The sequence below is a fragment of the Alexandromys fortis genome, unplaced genomic scaffold, assembly GCF_014885135.2.
Source record: "Alexandromys fortis isolate MF-2015 unplaced genomic scaffold, M_Fortis_MF-2015_v1.1 scaffold_20, whole genome shotgun sequence".
Lineage (NCBI taxonomy): Eukaryota > Metazoa > Chordata > Mammalia > Rodentia > Cricetidae > Alexandromys > Alexandromys fortis.
The window spans coordinates 10,723,899-10,740,524 of NW_026067903.1; the positions used below are offsets into that span (position 1 = coordinate 10,723,899).

Below are 16,626 nucleotides of genomic sequence, written 5' to 3' on the forward strand. Positions count from 1 at the left end.
AATTTTCTTTTTTTTTTTTTTTTTTTTTTTGGTTTTTCGAGACAGGGTTTCTCTGTGGTTTTGGAGCCTGTCCTGGAACTAGCTCTGTAGACCAGGCTGGTCTCGAACTCACAGAGATCCACCTGCCTGTGCCTCACAAGTGCTGGGATTAAAGGCATGCGCCACCACCGCCCGGCCTCATTCTTTGTTCTTATAAGACAAGAGAATGTTCAGTAATGTAGAGAACATGTTTATTTTATAATTAATGTGATGTATTAAGTTAATACCTTATGTTCAGAATTTGTTTACAAACTGTAATTTTCCAAAATAGTCTGTTTTTATTTCTTTCACAGAATTCCACTTACCCTTCAGCTAGGTGTGATTACACACACTTGTAACTGTAGCACTAGGGAAGGGCAGGCAGGAAGATGAGGAGTTCAGACCTGCTTTGAAGATTCCAGTCATCTTGTTGTTCTTGATGGTTCTGACTGCTGTCCAGGACTTCTCTGTTTAGAAACCCCTCTATTGCCCCCCCCCCCTTTCCTCTGGTGGAGCTGTTGATGTAGACAGGACTATAGCAGATAGGCTTTAAAGAGGCTTTTATACCAGTGACACCCCATTAGCAGTGGTTCAAAAGATACCCTGGGTGTTGGCGAATTTCATGAACGGCAGAGATGAAGTATTTTTTTTCCTGACTTTCAGTAAAAATAAGTCCAGATTCAAAAAAAAAAAAGAGAGACCCAATATGAAATGGAGAACATGCTTTCAGCCTTGACATTTACCTTAATATATAAAAGACACCAATTTACTTAATAAAAAGCTCTTTAACATTTCTTATAAGCTACTTTTTCCCCCCCTCATTCAGTGTAGAGCTGTCAGCACAGTTCTACAATTGATTCACGCCACTCTGTGATGTTGTCTCAGCTTGGGTGTTCCCTTTCCAGATCCTCAGTGAGTCCTTGGGCCTTCATTCTTTATCTCTATCCCAGTGTACTCCACATAATCACACAATTAATTACCATGGTGATTACAAAGCAAGTAGTCTTAGTCAGGCAACCTTTCCTTGTTTGTAAATAGAGGAACATTCAGCACACTTTTTTTAGTTACATAACCAATTTTTCAATCTACCCCATGAAACGAATATGTTCTGAAGATAAATGTTTGAATAAATAAAACTGACATGAATAAGGATATATAAAAGTCAGAAACTAGTCAAAGATAATCATATTCAAGTATATTAGAAATTATTAACATTTGATCACTATTGATTTTATTTAACTGGCCAGCCACAGGACATAAGATCTGGGTAGACATTTTCTTTAATTGCTTCATGGGCAGACTCTGGCATGCTGGCGGCAATGGGGAGACTGCAAAGCATTTGTAGTCCTTCTTGAACCCATCCATTCTCTCACTAATATGATAATTACCAAGAAGCAGGCTGGAGTTCCTTAAAGAATGGAGAAGAAAATCATCATAACTATTGCTAGAAAACAGTTGGGACATCCATAGAGGAGGGATTATAAAACCAAAGATACCAGAGGAATGCCTGCGCTGAGAAGAACAGGAACACAGCTCCAAGTGAGCTACTTTTCAACTAAATACACATTCAAGAAAAGAAAACTAACTGGAGAGATGGCTCAGAGGTTAAGAGCACAGGCTGCTCTTCCAGAGGTCCTGAGTTCAATTCCCAGTGACCACATGGTGACTCACAACCATCTATAGTAGGATCTGCTGCCATCTTCTGGCCTGCAGGCTTAGGTGCAGGCAGAGCACTCGTACCTAAAATATATATATATATATATATATATATAAAATTAAAACAAAAAACAAAAAAGGAAAACTAGCACTTGTTTTTTGTTTGTTTGTTTTTTCTTTGTTTTCTCAGTGGAAAAGGAGAACAATAAAACAATTTGGAACCATGGAAGTAAAATTCAGATGAAACGGAAAGGTTTCCTGTCATAATTTGATATCAAATGAGTTCTTTTATCCAAATAACATTTTAGATGGAAGTTATTTTATTGGGGCAAATAGAAAATCAAACAGGAATGTCTTACCTATGTTAAAGGAGAGATGAAGCTTTGCTAATCATGACACATGCATATTTTACTAATATAGCTAGAGGACAAAGAGAAATTCAGAATGGTATCAAACCAAAGAGGAAGTTTTGATATTGTCTCCGAACCCTTGTCCTAAATTAATGCTATTAATATTTGAGGAAGAAGTGAAGGGAAAACCACAAGGGTTCTATTATCCCACTCCAGTCTTCCTTCAATTCCGCCCAACAAGATTGGGAAGAAGGGATTGGGTTAAGTGTGGGAAGGTCTACCAGATACTAGTAATAGCTTGGGAGGGAGAAGATCACACAGTTATTTCTAGTTCTCACAACTGTAAACCACATGCCAATACTCAGACACTATGGACAGCATGAAATATAAAGAGGAGAAAATGTTCAAGTTATAAGAAAGAAGTAGTTTTCCCTTCCTGTATTGTAAGTGGGTGACCAAGCCCTATTAGACAACCTACATGCAAGCATATTGTGTGCAGGTCATTGTGAAGCGGAGTTTCCTGGTTGCACGCCGCAGTGCTGTACAGTACTTCCTGGAGTCTTTGCCATGCAGCTGCACACTGTGTCTCTCGGAGTTTGCAGTAGTGAACTACAGTGAGTTAAAGACGTACAAACCCAAGAATATGGCAGACCCACCACTCATCAACTGTATTTTTTTTTAACATATTCACAGTTATTGATTACCTGCCATATACCAGGCAAAGGGAACACAGCTAATTTTCTTTTTTTTTATTTTCTTTATTGTTTCACAGTTAATTTTCACTTTTCGCCAACGTCTGAGTACTTACTGTAAAACAAGTCCATTCTGCTGCTTCTTTGGTTAATCTTCAGGCACAGATTTTGCAAGTGTTCTTCTCATACAGAGAACATAATGACAGAAACCACGAAATGTTCCAAATGCTATCCAAAAGAGTAGAGGAGATACCGCTGTTTTCATCCCAGCTCGACACTGGAGTAACCATTGGAGTATAATAGCTAGTCCTTTTGATGCCAGTGAAACAGTATGATACCTGTCTGCCAATTGTCCATATTTGTAAAAGTTCAAAGCTCTGGTACAGAAAACACCATGCACTAAGCCAACCAGTGCGCTTCTCAGAGCACAGGTTTTCTTGCTTGTGTCACCTTATTGCAAAGCCTCAGTTACAACGATCTCATAAGTAATGATGGAAGTGTAATTAACGATGCATACGTCCTCAATCTTCATATGAATATTAAAACTTTCTGAAAATGAAGTTTGCCAGTATTCCAGAGAAATCAAAGAATTCAAAAGAACAAAACTCCAAATATGTTTAAAATCCTTTCTTTTCTAAGATATCTAGAGCTTTCCTTTCTAATTTTGGTGACCATTGCATTTCTGAATTCTGCATCTACTAGAGAAGGAATCAGCTGACCAGGTGTATATATTGCCATCCTGAGTGCTGGGGTACTTCTCTGTCCTTCTCTGGTATCACAACAATATACTCTCACTTGGGCACCATCATCTTGGTACCCCGGGGAATGCCAACTTATCATTTTTTTTACCAGCTATTTTAACTTAAAAATTTTTGTTTTGTGGAGACATGGTCTCGTGTAACTGAGGCTGGCTTCAAACTGAATACACAGAGATGACCTTTAGCTTCTGATGCTCTTCCTGCCTACCCTTCCCAAGTGCTGGGATTACAGGTATGACCCAGTTCCTCCTGCCAAACTTTATTTCAGTTTTTAAGACCCCAGTTTTTCCATTTGTGTCATAGACATACTCACGAATCATATAAAAAGGTTAAAGAAAAGCACTTAGCCTGGCTATGGTGTGCACTAAGTAGATGAAAATTCATTTTTTTTCCCAGACTGTTTCTTATGGCATTCTGAAGAACTTTCAAATTATTTTCAGATTAGGAACACCACGAACCTGTTGTCTGCTGTTCCGCAGACGCAGTGTTGCCCAAGGCAGACATGGTATCGGCCTGCATGTGACTTACAGTTGGAGGGAAGGACTGACACCATATGTGACCAGCATTGCAAATGTTTATTTGAGAGTTTTCTAATAGAGGGTGAGTAGTCTGGGGGCTATCGGGTAAACTGAGGCCTGCCCAAGCCAGCTCGTATATCATTTGAAGCAGTTTTTAATCCTATGAGAAACAAGAGTTTCAAGTTCAAATGGATGGTGTCTTTACTCGGGTTTCTATTTCTGTGAAAAAGGCTGTAGCTGAACTTGGGGAGGAAAGGGTTTATTTCATCTTCCACTTTCAGGTCACAGACGTCCATCGCTGAGGGAAGTGAAGGCAGGAGCTCAAAGCAGGAACTGAAACAGGCCAGGTGCTGCTTACTGGCCTGGTCCTCAAAGCTTGCTCAGCTTGCTTTCTTATAGAACCCAGGACCAACTGCCCAATCCACAGTGGGCGAGACATTCTTACACCAATCATTAGCCCCCCCCCAAAATAATAATTCTTGACAAATTTGTCTGCAGGCCAATATTAAGGAGCCATTTTCTCAGTTGAGCGACTCTGTTCTCAAGTAACTCCAGCTTCCCTCAAGAAGAAATAAAACTAGCCAACACAGATGGAAGGACAGGATATCACATAAGGCCCAACAAAGATAACTTGAGCAGAGCAGCCGCTATCACAGGACAGCACAGCAAGCAAATCACACGACTGGCAGGGCCGCAGGTCTCTTGTTTACTTCATTCCTAACAATCAATACATTTCATTGTCTCTTTCTAAACCAGCAACGTTGTGGCTTTTCCTGCGGCGTAGATTCACCAGAGCACTGATCAATTCTCTGCTTCTGTGAAGAGTGTTTCTCATGCACAGCACACGGCACAGCTGTGCTCTCTCCATTGCTTGGTGGCTGTGAGGTGCATCACATTAACATTCTCAAGCCAGCCAAGCATAACCGAGTAGGTGTGGCGGGATCTGACAGGATGCATTTGTTACTACAAAATGAGTCTTTGTGGAAGGGTTTGCTCTGACAGACCTGCAAAGGAAAAGCCCCCGGTGAGATTCAGGATAAACCGCAGAGGGTTCCATTTCTACCCACAGCTTAGAAAATTCATTTGCCATATGTGTCTCCAGGAGAGACCATTTCCTGTAGTCTATCCATTTAGAAGACATTTTTAATAAGCAACAAATGTGTGTGTTAGAAGGCCGGCCTCTGAGGGCTTGCTAAACCATGACAGAGTGCTGTCATGAACAAAAGGGGCATTCAGACTTCCGAGATGAGTGTTCTTCTCATGGTATCCTCCTGATGGCGGCAGACAGTGGGAGCCCGAGAGTAAACAGTCTTCACCCTCTGTCTAAAGGCAGACAATAACAGATGCATGGCTCCCTAGGAAGTAAGATGTGAAAATCCACAAACTAATTTGATAATTCATTTAATATGATCATTAGACACTGCCTCTTGAGGGTAGTATAAGGGGACTTCTAAGTTTGCTTCCTAAACAATATTCATCTAGTTTGGAAAATCGCAACTTTTTATTTTCTGCTTTCTCAGCATACTTGTATTAAAATCACACAATTACCACACCTTCGTTGGGTTACATATATGTTTCATAAACTTAGGATTTTTTAAAAGATCCTAACCCTGAACTCATGTAAAGATGACAGCAGGAAACTCCTTTCTCTCAGTGTAGATTTACACACATGAACAAAACAAACAAAAGAATTTAAAAAGCTATCTAAAGAGTGGATAAAAAAGATGTGGTACATTTACACAATGTAGTACCACGCAGCGGAAAAAGATAACAGCATCTTGAAATTTGCGGGCAAATGGATGGATCGAGAAAACATCCTATTGAGTGAGGTAACCCAGACCCAGAAAAACAAATATAATATGTACTCACTCATAAGTGGCTTTTAGACATAAAGCGAAGAAAAGCCAGCCTATAATTCACAATCCCAGAGAACCTAGACAACAAACAACATGGGAAGTAGAAAAAGACAAGATCTCCTGGGTAAATTGGGAGTATGGGGATCATGGGGGAGGGTTGTAAGGGAGGGGGAGAGGAAGAAAGGGGAGCGGAAAAATATATAGCTCAATCAAAACAACTTAAAAAAAGAAACTTGGCCGGAGGGGACAACCTTACTATTACAGTTAGATACTGATGCCTTGGTAAGAAGGAAGGATTCACAGATTTTGAAAGCAACACTGTATAGATATGAGATTAGGGAGATTTGGGATAACATTATTTTTGTACTAAGAATTTGAACTCAGGGCCTCAAGCATGCTGGCAAGTGCTCTTCCACTGAGCTTTTTTTAAAACTGGATCTTGCTAACTCCCCTAAATGGACTTGAGCAGGGGATGTTCTTGTCTACTCTAGGAGTACAGACATGAACAAACACACATAAATAAAATGTTTTTATTTTAAAAAAGAGAAAGCTTCTCTAAGATATATAGTTTGGTGAACACTTGACACTGACTGTAACATTTGGGGCGTGGTTTAGCTGCATGTAACAGATCATATGTAAGAACAGAGGTCAGAGCAAAGTAGATGACTCCTCGCTTACTAGCAAGTATACTTTTGGTGCTTTTATAGTCGAGATAATTTCTGTCCATATATTTCATCATAGCTTTATCTCCTATTTTTAAGGTTGCTTCCAGATACAAAATTGCTTCTGAGATTCAAATAATTGCTTCTATATCCTTGGGTTTAGGAAAGATGCAGGCAGGGCCATACTGCTTTTATGTTTCCATAATACTCCAGAACTTCTGTGACATTAGATTATCTTGGTTTGTATCTAGTGTTACACTCTGCTTTAAGGAAGGTAGAGACATTTTAGCTAGATACCTAAGTGTACCAAATAAAAGCTAGAAACTATTAATGAAAACGGAGATAACATTGGCCAGACTCCTAGCAGGGTTTGCCACAAATGATTTTCTCCGATACACTATTTTCTTAAATTATGTAATAATGTATGTATACATGTATGAGAATTTATGCATTTTATCTCTGTGTATGCATAATGTACATATAAGCAGTTCATAGAATTGTGTAAAATAAAAGGCCAATATTGATCATCGTTAGGAAGCACAATGTGTTAAGAGATCAGCTGTATCATTAAATATAAACATCTCAACAATTTTAAGAATAATGCAAGCTTTTGACCTCAAATATTCCCCATGTGCTTGCATGCATACGTAAGTTTATACACACAATATATGTGAAGCTGTACATACACACACACACACACGTTCATACATACATTGGCTCACATGACTCATTTGTTCATAAGCACAAGTACTAGTCATTATAACTGGAATGGTAAACATCCCTCTGCTAGAAATACTATCTGAATAGATGAACAGAGATAATAATTTAATATGCTAATGGATTAGACAGAAGCGCATCTAAGCTATTTTTCAAGAACATATACTGACATATATTGAAGTGCTTCATTTTTGTGGGTGCCAACATCACTCTTTCCCTTTACAGAGGCTGAAATGAGTGGTTAAAGTAAGAGGTAGGCGATGCCTTCCCCTGAGCTAAAGGAAAAAATGCAGCCCTCTCAAAGGCTGCCTCCAACCCAGAGCAAGAGTGCTTGTTTTTCCTAAGCACTTTCTGGAGCAGTCACAGTGACCCCTGTCGCCTCACTCCCCTCTGGGATTAACTTGATCTTTAACAGCTCTCTGTACCAGGAGCTGGAAAATAGAGGTTTAACACAGTGGGGAGTGAGATGTACTGAGAGATTTTGAACACCAGGGCAATCAAACAACCGTTGGGTTGAGGAGTGGAAGCTAGTTGTATCGGAATGGATGGCATCCAAGTATGAGCTTACATGGCAGGGAATTCCATGCACTTGAAATACACCCCGACGAAATGCCAGCCTGACATTTACAGGTGCCATATCCTTAAGCGATCCGGTGATTATCTGTGGCCCCGCAGAGCTGCTTTCTTTCATGGTTATGTAATACCCTGGTGTGGCTTGGATGACTACGAAGTGTTGCCAATTTAGCAAACATCTTGAAAGGAAATTAATCTTGATTTCCATGGACATCGGAACAGTTTCCTCTTTGGCTGTAATGGGGAATCCAGCCATTTCCAATACTGGCAAGAGTAGCAATTCCCTGTGGGGATGAAACAAATTATGCCTGGACTACTCCCAAAGAACAGTATTCAGTAGTATCTCAAGCACTGTATATACATTGCCTAATGAACCCAATAAGGCATACTGCACTACTAGATTCAGTGGGGGATGAAGTACAATGGTAGTAAGATAACCTGAGTTCTCTGGGCTGGTGAGTGGGAAGTAAACTGGGAACTTTCACCCTGGGCTTAGTGTGTGGCACTGCCCTCCTCAGAGGCCAAGTTCCAGTCGGAGATCTAAGTCAGGAGATAAGGTAAGCTGTTTAAGAAATATTTATGGAAAGGACTTGTGGGGATAGGAGAGAAAATAAATCGCTCCCTCTTCTCATCTTTAGAATGATGCGGTTGGGAAAGCAGAAAAGAAATCCTTGTATTGAGTTGGGCAGTGGAACGTGTCCGCATGAAAGCAGATGCGGATCACAACATTCTTTTCGAAGAAAGGAGCTGCAAGTTTTCCATTTACGATGTCTTCTGGTCTTAGCTCTGGCGGTCCCTGCTGCCGCTGTCCCAGAATGAATTCCCCAGTGGAAACACCGACACGGTAGGCATTGTTCATCTAAGAATAGAACGATAGATGTGGAACACTTTGAAGGGAAAGTGCAATATGCTAGACCCAAGTGCCGATGAGGTGAAAGTAGCCGAGGTTTCATCCTCTGGTGTAACGGAGCAGGCATGGTCACAGATCTTCCTTTGTGTCTGTTCTGATGTGCAGGAACTGGGCAACAACTGGGGTGGTTGATTTGGTCTTTGCTTTTCTATGTGAGAATGTGCATATCCAGTGTGTTTTGGACAAGTGTTTAGAAGGCAGATTAGTCCTCACGGGGCAAGGTATGCTGTCTTACCTTAGCTGATAAAGAGAACACTGAACCATGCCCTATACAAAAATGGTTTGATAGGAACAGACGCAGTAGTAGACACTTTTGTCGACTTAATGGAATATTAATATGGTAAGTTCTTCTTCCTTGACTTCACATCAGATGCCAGTGAGGGCCAGAAGTCTCACCAATTTTGCACAGTAAGATGAAAATATGGGACAATTAATGTCTTATGGGAAACTCCCAGTCAAAGAGAATCATGGGCCAATGGCTAATGACTATTGTGTGCTTGTTGGGCAAGCAGCAGCAGAGTGCCTTTTATTTTTCTCCTTTCAAGGTTCCTACAAAAGCAAACCCAGCTGCCTATGGATGGTCAGTACCACGTATGCTTCTTGACTGAACTTCTCTCTTTTCCTATTTGATTCATCATAGGATTTCATTCCTGTATTCCAGGAGATATATTATCTTTCTAAAATAAATATCTTAAAGTGCATTTTGAAGTTCAGTTTCAGTTCTGAGGTGAATGCGAATTGACAGAGTGGCGTGTCAAGAAAGGAGAATTGCACACTACTGCGAGATGAAAGGCGGCATTTGTCCGGGTGCAGTGTTGGCACTTAACATGGTTTCATCTCCTCTGCCAGAACCTGAAGACGAGAATCTTGGAGGCTGTCAGGAGAAAGGTCAAGTTCATCATAGGGGAACCCACAGAGACGACTAACCCAGAATCATAGGAGCTCACAGACACTGGCCCAACAGCTAAGGAGCCCAAATGGGCCTTACCTAGGCCTTCTACATATTTGTGACAGTTGTATGGCTTGGTCTCCTTGTGGGACTCAGCAGTGGCAGTGGGACCTGTCCGTCATGCTTTGGCAGGTTTTCCTAGTACAGGGTTGCCTTACCAAGCCTTAATCTGAGGTGAGAAGCTTAGTCCCACCTCAACTTGATATGCCATGCTTTGTTGACACTCGTGGGAGCCTGCCTCTGAATAGATAGACACAGAGAAGAGGATTGTGGAGGGTCAGAGAGGAAGTGGGGGAGGGAATGGAAGGAGAAGAGGAAGGGGGAAGCCATGGTAGGAATGTAAAATAAATGAATCAATTTAATTAATAAAAAAGGCATTTTTACAGATTCAAAGCAAGGAGGGTGAAGAAGTCTTAGGAGACACTTGTCTCATCTCGTGTTTCTTCCTCTACAGCCTATCATAAAGCATATTCATCTTTTATCAGATCCAGGAGAGTTTTCTAAATTCTGTTCTCACTACTTCAATCACAGTGCTTAGCTTTCACAAGTTACTCCCTGTGGCTCCCAGAGACATATTGATATAAAACCTCTCCATATTTCCAAGGCCTTCATCATCCAGATCGTACTATATCAAGCACAGTTTTCTTCCTTGCTATTGACTGTGTCCCTAACTTCATTTCTTGAAATTAATGGGCAGTGCTTGAAGGCTGATTAGATGGGGTAAGCCCTAAAGAGTAACAATGGTACTCCAGTGAAGAGGACCCCAGAGAGCTAGCTGGTTTTCCTGACTGTGCAAGAAGATGGCTTATGAACAGGAATACAGCCTCCATCCGAGCTGAGTCTGCTGGCGCTGCCCCTTGAACTTTCCACTTGCCAAGCCATTCAGAAGTTTCTGTTGCTTTTTTAGGTCCTGAAGCTGGCACCCACCCCCACACTATTCCCTTCCCTACTTTTCCTGTTGCATGTTCCCTATTCTTTAGGCTCCTATATGAATAACTTTCCCTCTGAGAGTTGACATCTTGACCACTCATTTAAAATAACGCCATTCTAGCTAGTCTATATGTTTCATTTATGCTTTTTAAATTCCCCTCAGAAGCCTAAAATTGTGTCTTAAAAAGTGAAATAATGTTTTTGGTTTACTTATGTCAATAATTGGTACACTCTGTGAGGTCAGGAATGTTTGCGTGTTTGGAGGCAGAGTTTCTCTGTGTAGAGGTCAGGATTCTTACTGGGCTTGGAATGTTTACATCTCTAACGCCTGTCCCCAGTGTGGCTCCTTTGCGGGACATATTCATCTTGAGAAATTTTCTGCACAGACACATCCAGGGTATTCTTCTTACTCACATTTAGGGAAAAAGGCCTGAGAAATTGTGTTTTTCTTCCACATTTAATAATCCATAAGGACATTTCATCTTTAGATCCCTAGCAGAGACCTGGAGAAGGGGGTAAACTATAGTGTATCTTTGAGTGACTACTTGGTGATGTTCTATAAATCTCCATTTCTTATTCCAGATGAGCAGTTTTACTTTTCAAGAAGAAAACAAAACTGAGTCATATCCTAGTAATCAAATTTATTGCATTAAATTGCATTTTTTCAATAGCTTTTATATAATTGGGATGCATTTGTCTGAGAAGCATAAGGCTTTCATGGGAAAGGACAAGACTTTAATTCCACCCACCTTATTGTACTCTGCCTGTTCATCAAAGTGACACTACTGACTTCTAATATTACTATGCCATACAGACAATGACATTTCTAGGATACATTAGGTTTTCACCCTTTAACTCATTCTCTTCCCAAGCTATATATTATACATAACATCTATTGTCTCAATTCCTTTAAAAGATTTTATACACATACACACACACACATATGTATATTAAAAACTTCAGTGCTTTTCAGTCCCGGAGTTTTCCTTATTCCATCTTCAACTGTATTATACACTTAATTAACATTTTTAATTGAAATTTTTTTTATAAAATATATTTGATCATGCCTTTGCCTCTCCAACCCCTCCCAGATAGTTCCCACCCACCTAATTTACTTGTCTCTTCAAAAAACAAATAAAAACCACACATGCATTAACACTCATACACATACACACACACATACATACACACACCACGTGCAAACACACACACATGCATACTAAGCCCCCAAAATGGACACCAAATAAACAAGTAAACAACCATTAAGACATGTGTGTTGTTCCTTACATTTTTTCTTTCTTTTTTTTTCAAATTACGATTTTTGTTATTGTTGTTTATTTACCTGTTTGGTTCCTAAAGAGAGACAAAAAAGGTTGTGTGTGGAGCTGGGTGGGTGGAAAGGTGGGAAGAATCTAGGAAGGATGGGGAAGGGGAACCATGATCAAAATATATTGTATGAAAATTTTTAGTAAAATAAAAATTATAAAAATGCCCAAACAAAGCAATATGATACAAAAATACGTTGAAGATTTTTTTTTTGTGTGTTCCCCGAGTACTCCTGACATAGGCTTGCCCTGATCTGTGGTTACTATGCCCAATGAGACTCCATTGGAAAAAAAATCTAAATTTTCTTTTTTAAGCTAGCTTCAACTTTATATTTGTCACATTAGGATATAGTACCTGGCTTTTAAATGTGCCACATCAGGCTTGATGGGTTTGTTGAATTTTTATGACTGAGATGTAGCACTGTGTGCTCAGTTTGGTAGGATTTTTCTAAAACTGTGTACCAACTACAACCTGCTACTAGTGCCAACAAAGCAAGCTTTCTTTTCCATTTTCACGATGAAAATCAGATGAAACATGGAGTCATGTTGAATAGCTCTCAAAAAGATCTGTCTGTATTATTATTGATGTGTGTGCATGTGTGAGCATCTGTGGGTATACACCCCTGTGTGCAGACTTCGGTTGATGCCAGAGGAAGGCATCGGACCTTCTGGAGCTGGGGTTCGAGTAAGTTGTGAGCCACTCTATGTGGTTCTTGAGAAGTGAGTGCAGATCATCTGGGAAGAAAAGCAAGTATCCATCCCTGCTCAACCTCATCCTCAAACCCTTATTGATCAAGTGCCATTATCAACTACTCTTTATTACTTCTGAAAACATTTGCAGGTGTTGAGCTATCAAAGCTATCCTGAAATTATTAGTTTTATTCCTTAAAGTAGCCTTATATTACGGCATCTTGTTACCTTTTCAGTTTAGTCTTTCTAGTACTCATACACATCAATAAAATCACAATCGCCTTCCCAAGTGGCATTTTCCCCCTCTTTTGCTTTCTGCAATATAATTTTTGAGTATTTTTAATCTGTGCACTTTACATTGAAGGCTGATTAAGGGCATTGTAAATTGTCTGAAGCCACGGATGCTATTTTTAGATATCTATTTTTATTTTTGATTTATCTCAGCTCTTGCTTCACTCCGGGTGCCTTTTCAGGACTTCATTAAATATGTGTGCTGCTGCCTCAATAAGGTGCCTCAAACGTCTATCAGGAAAAGTCATCTGAGGCTCAAAGCTCACAGGAGAATTTTAAGCCGCTGATGGCTCGCTATATTGAGGGCAACATCGTCTAAGAGCTGAACTTGTGGCAATTCTGAAAAAAGGCACAGTGGGGAGCTGTAATGACTATATAACTCTCTGACTTAAAATATGGTTTGCTGGCCCCAGGCTGCGAGAGTCTATGAAAGCAAATCTCAGGAAAAATTCTCTCACCTGCCGGGGAGGCACTCAGGAGGGGGAATCGCCTTAGAGTCTGTTATTTCTGCCTTTTCTGCATCTCCTTCCCCCTTTTAAAGCAACAGTGGCCTCAGGTTTATGTGAGGACCTTAATTTGGAGGCTCAAAGTTAACTTTGTCTGGCGTGAACAGATGTTACTCTTGTAGCGACAGTGTCTAGGACAGAACTAGCATGTGAACAGGGCAGGCTGACTGGAATGGATGCAGAGCCTCTGCCACAATTCTCAGGAGCATACTCTCTTTCTCCTGGGACTTATAAAGGAAAGAGTCAAGGGCATCTGCCCAGCAGAGGGCTAAGCCTGGATAAGAAAGCATACTAGCAACTTGCAAGGAAATCGAAGCCACCAGGATAGAGACATACTGAAGAAACTGTTTGGTTTCTAGGTCTAGCTGTCATTCTATAGCAGTGTGAGCCAAATATATTTGACTTCCTCGATGTTTTCTTGTGGCTCTGTCAAGCAGATTCTTGACAAGTAGATCAAGCCTGCCTCAAATTTGGGTTTCTCTTTCCTCGACTTCTCAAGTGCTGAGAATCTAGGCATTGCTATCTTTTTCATTTGTACCACTAACACTAATAGTATCAACACTTGATTTTGATTATTGGTTCTCAGTGCTGGCAATTGAATTTAGGACCTTGTCTGTGCTAGGAGAATGCTCTAGCACTGAGCTATAGTGTCAGCCCCAAGCCCCTCTTAAGCCGTAGAAACCGTTGAGTTTGATTTTTGCTTCTTGCAGTAATGAATTGCGTGCAATATTAAAAATCATTTCTCTATCTGCCGCATTTTTTTGTTACCTTGCATTACAATTTGGATATGATGTGTCTCTGACAAAGGTTCATATGTTGATAGCGTGGACCCCAGTAGTGGTGCTCTTCAGAGGTAATTGGGTGTTCACTTTATCAATGGCTAATCTATGTATAAAATGGGCTATTAGGAGGGTGGGCCTGGTTAGAGGAAGTAGGTTATGTACTATGTCTTGAAGTGTCTACCTTGTCCCAGGCTCCTCCCGATTAGTCTCTTACCTGGCTGCTATAAACTGAGCAGTCTTCTCTGTGTTCTCACGTCCATGGTCCTCTACTTTGCCTCAGGCCAAAAGCCATAGTATAATGGACCTCTAAAACCTGTAGCCAAAAATAAGCCTTTGCTTTGTTCAAGTCTTTTTTTTAATCATATGCTTTGTCCCACCAGGGAACCCTGACCGGGACAGTGAGTGTATATATTTGCAAACATGGATGTCTAGGCTATTATTATTCCTGTTTATATTTTAATATCTTTATGTATTTTGAGACTTTCCAGGATTGGTGCCAGAAACACAACCCAAAGGAGGAGGAAACTAGTGGAGTCTTTTTTCAGGACTCATCCTCCTTATCTGCTGAAACCTTGCCCAGACTAGAGAGTTTGCTGTTAAGTGTTCTCACCTGTGGGTTCTCTTATTTCCTTGTTTCTATGAATCATATTATAACACAAACCAATTTGCGTGTAGGAAAGAACCACTTACTCCATGTAACAGGTAGCCAGTTTGGAAATGGGAGAGGGTTTGCTTTTCAAAAAAAAAAAATCTCAGTATTTAGAATTAGCTTCCTGTTAGTGGTATGAAGCACGGAGAGCAGGTAAAGCTGGTTTGGATGAATGCTAAGGTTCTCAGACATTCAACTTTTGCCCACATAAAAGGTTAATCCTGTAAATTATTAATAATTTACTCATCTTAAAATTTATGGAAACTTCACAACAATTTTGTGCCTCGTTTATAGGTTTTAAAATTTCATAGGTTTTAAAAGCTTGGAAAAAGTCAATGGTAAACCATTGTGGCATGTATCCAGATAACGCTTAGGACTCTCAATAGCTAGCTGCCATATGGAAGGGGCACATTAGGTTTGTAAAAGCTAATGCAGACACCAGCGTGACTGCCCAAACAGACTGTACAGGGATTTGTGAATAGACATGCATAAGTGTATGGGGAAAAGCCTACAAGGCCTCAACCGTACTCAAAGAACTACAGGCAACTAAAGACTGCTAAGAATGGAGAAATCATCTCCCTTTTGGAAGAACACAGCAACTAGTTATCCAATACCAAATGATCAGTCCTGAAAACACATACAAGCGATATCATATAGACCAAGGAGGTTATATTTAGGACATTGTATATACATCTGCAAGCTATAATAACTAATGATAAAAAGTCGTTAATTTGAAAGAGAGTAAGTAAGAAGTAGTGTATGGGAGGGTCTGGAGGGAGGAAAGGGAAGGCAGAAATATTGTAATTGTATTATAATCTCCAAACAGAAGAAAATTAAAAAAAAAAAACCAGTGGAGGCTAATACATAGATGAAAGTCAAACCAACCTACACGCTGAATACCTCAGTCCTGTAGATGTAAACAGATTTGAGATGCAGGAGGGATGCCTTTAGGTTTAAAACCAAGCACAAGTTGTTTTAAATGATATCCCATTGATGCACCAAGCCCCGTTTCCTCTTTTGGCTTCCATCAGCCATTGTAAGATGGTTATGCCGTTCCACATGCAGGTGACCAATGGTGCGTCTGTGCTAGCAGGCAGCTAGGTAGACTTGAGAAGGAAGTAGGAATTCTAGAGTTAGCTGTCTAAGAGAGGAGAGGTCACCTTTTCTGCCTCGCCAAGGGCATGCACGCAGCCCTTCAGCTGCAGTTTTGACATTGTACTAACTCTTGTTAGAGAATGAGTCTTCCACGCTTGAGATTGTGCTGGCTGATGCTACTTCTGTTCCTCATGTCAAATTGCCTCCTGTCATCCCAAAATACTTCCCAGAGTGACATCTATCTCACAGATAGTTTCAAAACTATCTTTATTTTAGGTTGTGGCACACCTAGATTTAAAGGTTTCCTCTATGTTCATCTTGACATCCCCATCAAGAAATCCAATTTATTCAAAAACCACCAGGTCCACTGTTTTCTCTGTCACTTGAGACGCTTGAGAGTCTTTCTGTACCTTACAGCAGAATTGAATTTTCCCCAGGAAAAAGAGTGTCTGAAGTAGGTAGGCTTTATGACAAGAGTTGACTTTTGGAAATAGCGATGCAAACAATGCCATCCTCTCTTACACAGTTTACTTTGCTACAACATTACTGTGAATTTACTCGGCACTGTTTTGTGTAAACAACTACGTGGATATGTTTTTACATAAATACTCAATTTTTTACTTGAGAAAGTTTCCAAATGTCCTTTATGAGAACTATACACTATATAAAAGCTGCTTTACAAATTCATCTTTAAGAAAG

At 40.3% G+C, this 16,626-nt stretch overlaps 1 long non-coding RNA gene across 3 annotated transcripts in view; it reads left to right on the forward strand.

Annotated features, from left to right (window-relative positions):
- The window catches only part of LOC126496887 (uncharacterized), a 1,122,577-nt gene that overhangs the window by 21,491 nt on the left and 1,084,460 nt on the right, over window positions 1-16,626 (forward strand). For all 3 annotated transcript variants that reach the window (XR_007590480.1, XR_007590478.1, XR_007590479.1), the window contains one exon: window positions 8,439-8,644. This is a non-coding gene — a long non-coding RNA (uncharacterized lncRNA). The remainder of the gene's footprint in view (window positions 1-8,438; window positions 8,645-16,626) is intronic.